Source organism: Calliphora vicina, chromosome 4 (assembly GCF_958450345.1).
Source record: "Calliphora vicina chromosome 4, idCalVici1.1, whole genome shotgun sequence".
Taxonomy (NCBI): Eukaryota; Metazoa; Arthropoda; class Insecta; order Diptera; family Calliphoridae; genus Calliphora; species Calliphora vicina.
The window spans coordinates 42,782,850-42,788,952 of record NC_088783.1 but is presented as its reverse complement, the minus strand read 5'-3'; positions in this window follow the sequence as shown (position 1 = coordinate 42,788,952).

Genomic DNA, 6,103 nt, shown 5'->3' with positions numbered 1-6,103 from the left:
TTAGTTTTAACATCTTTCTTTTTATTTAATATTTTGCTGTTTTTTTTGCAAATATGATTTTTTTGTTATGTTGTATTTTAAGTTGGTTGGTCCACAGGTAATGAATGTTGCTATGGCACAACAAATTAAATTAATACTATTTTGACATGCTTGCATAATCGTCTTTAACATTGCATTTCACATTCACACATACAGTTACACCCAATTTCAAACATATAATTTATAATTAACCCTTTAAGGAACTGTTGGAAGAGGTGAAAGAAAATATTATTGGTTTTCTTAGATTTGAGCAAAAATTGCGATTTTAGGGAGCAACCAAATATGGTCGACAATACATCGGACCTTACCTGTTCCAAATATGCAAAATTTTGATACACAGGTTCTTTATGGTCATACAAAATTTGAAGATGCTTTTATCGAGCTTTAAAGATCAAATTTAATGTACGAGTTTTTAACCGTTTTTCCTATTTTCACAATATTGGCATATAAATAATCATCGACCAATTCAACAGTTTGTTCGCTCTCCTGAAAAATTCCACTTAAGTTGTTTTATCAAAAGTCCACAGAATTTTTATTTGGTAACAACACATACAAAATTCATAGTTGGACCATGAGGAGATTAGGAGATAATAAACATTTAGTAAAAATTACCTAATATTTCGAAGAATAATCAAAAAATTTCAAATATATTTTTATACCCTACACCACCATAGTGGAGAGGGTATATTGGGTTAGTGCTGATGTTTGTAACATACCAAAATATTGTCCTAACACCCAACTTAAAGTATACCAATCTGCTCAGGATCACTTTCTGAGTCGATTTAGCGATGTCCGTCCGTCCATGTAAACCTTGTAATCAAACTACAGGTCGCAATTTCAAAGATAATTCGATAAAATTTGGTACAATCTTCTTTAGTGCCTCAAGGACGAAGCCTATTGAATTTGGTTATAATCGGTCCATTATTTCTCCTAGCCCCATACGATTGCCCTATCTGAAAATAGTTAAGCTCTCATAAATAAATTAGTTATATGGATATCTAAACCAAATTCTGCTAAAATAAGTCTTATGCAAGTCAGACTCGCCTCACCAAATTTTGTGATGATCAGTCCACAATTAGTTATAGCTTCCATACAGGCCCACTTCCGAAAATCAATAAAACTCAGCATGAATAATTTATATACTATATACAAAAGTCATGTCACTAAATTTTATAACGATCGGTGCATAATTAGTCATAGCTCCCATATAATGCCCACTTCCAAAAATCATTGTAGATTTCTTTAAAATTTTGGTATTCAAATAAAATGCAACACAAATAGTTTTCATATATTCAGAAGTCATGGCACCTAATTTTATTGCGATTGGTCCATAATTGTATTGGTGTAGGGTATCATATGATCGGGCTTGACCGACTATACTTTATTACTTGTTAGGTATAGCTTTGTAAGTAGTTGTCCGAACTTCATAATTTTCTGATTATGATAAATTTAAAATATATCCTTTCAATTATGGTGTCAAAGCTTATTTTTAAATTTGCAACTTTTAAATGACCACAACCTTAAGAGGCTATAGACAAGTATCCTAGGATTTCGAATTCACAGGTTTTTATACCTTACACCACCACAGTGCGAAGGGTATATTGGTTTAGTACTGATATTTGTAACGTACAAAGATATTGTCCTAACACCTTAAAGTATACCAATCTGCTCAGGATCGCTTTCTGAGTCAATTAAGCGATGTCCGTTCGTCCGTCCTCAAATATAAACCTTGTAACCAAACTACAGGTCGAAGTTTTAATAATAATTCGTCAAAATTTGGCACAAATTGTCACAAGAACTAACCTTTTGTATGAATTATTTTCAAATAATTCGAACTTACCGGAAAGCAATCATCCACTACCCGAGCTCGAAAGTGTATCAGTTACTATTCCGGATATATTCATTCGCGCTCGCGCAGTTAAAAGGGTTTTAGCGGATCTCAACATAAATAAGTCTTCTGGGCCTGATGGTATACCAGCACTGGTCTTGAAGCAGTGTTTTTCGACGCTAGCTCGTCCATTAGCTAACCTTTTCAGCACTTTATATCGTGATGACAAATTTCCAGTATGTTGGAAGGTTACTAATGTAACGCCAATTCCAAAACAGGGAGAGGCTAACAACCCTGAAAATTATCGCCCAATAGCAATTTGTTCTGCACTTACCAAAGTTATGGAGAGTACGGTTAACTACCATCTTGTGAAATAGTTACAGTCCAACAACTTACTCATGGACCGTCATTATGGCTTTCGTAGAGGACGCTCTGTGGGAGGCTAGCCTTCCTATCGGAAAAATGGTGTCGTTCCATACACCGTTTTGGCAAAAGTATAGTGGTGGCTCTAGATATTTCTAAAGCGTTTGATAGAGTATGGAATGATGCGCTTTTAGCAAAAGTTATTGCTTTTGGTGTCGGTAATCTTCTGTCGATTTATATCGAGCTTTCTAAGAGATCGCACTATACGAGTTGTTATAAATGGAATTTCATCAAACGAGTTCAAGATCAACTCAGGGGTACCGTAAGGCTCCGTCCTTTCTCCTACTCTATTTCTTATCTTTATAAACGACCTTCTACGTCAAACTTCCAACCCTATCTACTCTTTTGCGGATGACAGCAACATTTGCCAATTATAGGCCTGTCGGAGATTGGGGCAATGAGGCAAAATATGAATGATACGCCCAACAAGATCTTGTGACAACCTCTGAATGGGGCACGCAAGACTCAATGTTGTATGTTAACTCACAAACGCACAACAAATCATGTTGCTCCATCAGTTTTTATGGGTATTGTAAATATTAAGGAATCAGAAGCTCTGATGTTCTAGGCATGAGTATTCAGTGCGATGTCCAGGGAAAAATCGTTCTTTAGCCGTACTGTCTTTCCTGTCACTTTCAATATAGGAAAATTCAAATCAAATGTCCATAAACACTAATCCTCCCTCCCATAACCTATTTTCCTAGTTCCAACACATTGCTTTGCATGAGTAGGTGTCATCCCATGAGTGCTGGTCCAAGAAAAAAAATCCAACACAAAGTCCCTCCTTTTTGAATGAAACACAGGTTTTTGGATAAAAAATTATTTTATTTTTCAACATAGTCTCCTTTGAGCTCTATGCAATTTGTCCAACGTTTCTCCAATTTATTTTATATCTAACAAAAAATAATTGTTGTCAAGTTCATTAAAATAAGTATTTTTTGTGAGATGATTTCTTCGTTGGAGTCAAATCTCTTTCCGCCGCGACATTTCTTCAGGTCCGGAGAATAGGGCGGAAGAGGGAGCATTCGTAGGCTAATTCATGCATTTTTTCCCAGTACCCTTTTGTACACCCGATTGAGAGTAAACGCGACAGCCATCTTGCGGAAAGTTTTCTCATACCCCAGTGATCATTCAAAATTGAAACCACTGAGACATATGAGACGCCTATGGCTTCCCCAATCTCTTGCACTTTCAATCTCTGGTCGGCCAACACCATATCGTGATTTTGTTCAATTGTTTCGGGTGCAGAGACCTCATCTGGGCGTACAGAACATCTGGCGTCCTCCGTGCTTGTACGGCTACAACGAAATTAAGTAAACCAATTTTTTTTACCATTGAAATTGATGATGCAGAATTCAAATAGTATTTACCGAGCTTAGTCTCTATTTGAGTGATGTTTTTTTCCGAAAAAAAATTGGTGAATGAGCTATTAACTTTTTCCAATTTCCCCTCAAGTCACGAGGTAGTCTGCTCTCAATAGCTGTCAAACACAAACTAACTAACGCAGCTGATTCAAATTTTGACAGGAGGCAACTGACAAATGCCTGTTGGCAGGCCCTTCATTAAAGAGTTGGAAAATGCAAAAAGACGAGTGTTTGTTGACCCATCCTCGAACATAAAATCAAAGGTAATTTAAAGGCCTTTCCAACGAAGTATTAAAACTTAAAAACGGTTTCATGTCTGGCCGCATATTCTGGAACTTTTTCGGCAAATGCTCGCTTCGAAGCTACTTATAATAGATATGACCCTTTCACTCCCACCAAATCCAGAGCATTACCTTAACGCCATGGATATTTGGCTTTGGTGTCGATTCAGCTGGTTGGCCGGTCTTCACATACATTCTTTTACTATTCGTAATGGATCAATTTTTTATTGCTAGTAATGATTCGATGCAAAAATGATTTTCTTTTATAGCGTTCAAGCATCATTTCGGTCATGCAAAATCGTCTTTCAATGCCTCTCGTCTTCAATATGGAACCCAATTTCCCTGTTTTTGGATGAATCCTGCTACCCGCTGACGTTTCTAAATTACTGCTTGAGTATATCCCAATAATTTTACAAGCTCTTCTTGAGTACTACAACAATATTTATGGAGTTTTACCTCCAATTCTTGGTCTTCAAACTTTTTTTGCTGATCTGGGCGATCTTTGTTTTCCGTGTCAAAATCACCACTTCTGAACCGCACAAACCAATTCTCGCCAATGGAAACTGATGGAACAAATTCACCATAGGCTTTGGTGAGCACTCGGTGTCTTCAGCGGCACTTTGTTTCAAATTAAGGAAGTAAAGAAAACTTCCCGCATGTGACGCTTTGTTGCCACAAAATTCGAAATTTCCGAAGCAAAAAGAACTTTGTTGTTTACACTATAATTTTCAATAAATAAGTGGGAATAAATAATAGATATGTATCCAACTTAAGGGGTTAATGTCTTTAAGTTCCACCAAAACAATAAATCTCTTTTATAAATATCTCCAATTAATCACAGTGAAAAGTAAAATATCCCATGAGAAACGCATACTTAGGTCAAGGTTGCTTTACAACCAACACTTAAATTTCTAACTCTACATCATAAAACTTTCAACAGTTGCCATATTTGGCATCTAAACTCTTCAAAATTCAAAAACACCAAATATGTCCAACTCAATTAAATCATTAGTCCATCAAAGTATTGTTAAGATTTGCTCCAAATTAATATTTATTACTACTGAATCCATTCATTGTTTTAGCATAATTAACTCTAAACGCAAAAGTCAAGAAAAACATAAAAATACACACCTCTAATCAAATCAATTTAAATCACAAAATGCGACGATTTCTTTGAGTCTCATGAGTTGTTTGCATTTTTAACAACTCGTGTTTGCAAATTTTTTTTATTTGTTATTTAAATTTGTTTGCAAATTTTCAATGAAACTATGTATTATTCAATATGGCTTTGATTTGAAATTTTATTGATCAATTGCCGAAATAGTTGATGTCAAATTTTGATGTTTTCTTTTGTTAATTTTTTTGCAAACAAGACTTAACATTATTTGCATTAGTTTAACGATTTTAAAACAAGAGATTAATGGTAAAAGGGAACAAAGTCTGTACCCCAAACTATTTCCCACGCACTTGTTATACAATACTTAAACAAATCTTCAGAAATGATGGATGTCTTTAATTAAAATGAGCAAAAACCTGGTACATAATTAAAGCAGTGAAATATGTATTTACTTTAAACACTATCATTTAAAAACCTTATTAATCTCTACCCCGGGTAATTGCAAAAAATACCAGAAATTTGTCAACTCTATACAAAATACATACGTTAAAAAATAAACTTCAATAACGGTTTATAACTAAAGCGAGCGATCTTAAAAAGACCACAAAGATGTGCCTCAAAGTAGCTAACAAACCATTACAACATCAACTGTTGACCAACTGACCAAGTAACAGTTTGACTCACTGACTGAACGAACCGCCCTATACAGAGACCAAAGCCAAATGCGTGTTTAAAATTGATAATTATTGTTTTATTTTGTTTTGTTTCCATATAAAATTGTTATTTTTATAACGAAAGTAAACGCCTTCTCTGTAACCAAACTAAGAGGTCAATCACAGCTACCGAGAAAAGCAATAAAAATATACTAAAACGTAAATGAAAATGAAAACGAATATTAAAGCTGCTCAATATTTAATGCAAAAATCCAGACTTTTAAGAAGTTGCTTGGCCAGAGTAGTCATCCTCATCATCACTGTCGTTTCGTTTTCCAGCCGGACAAAAGAAACACACAATAAATATTGAAACCAGTTTCAAAGAAGTTTATGCAAAA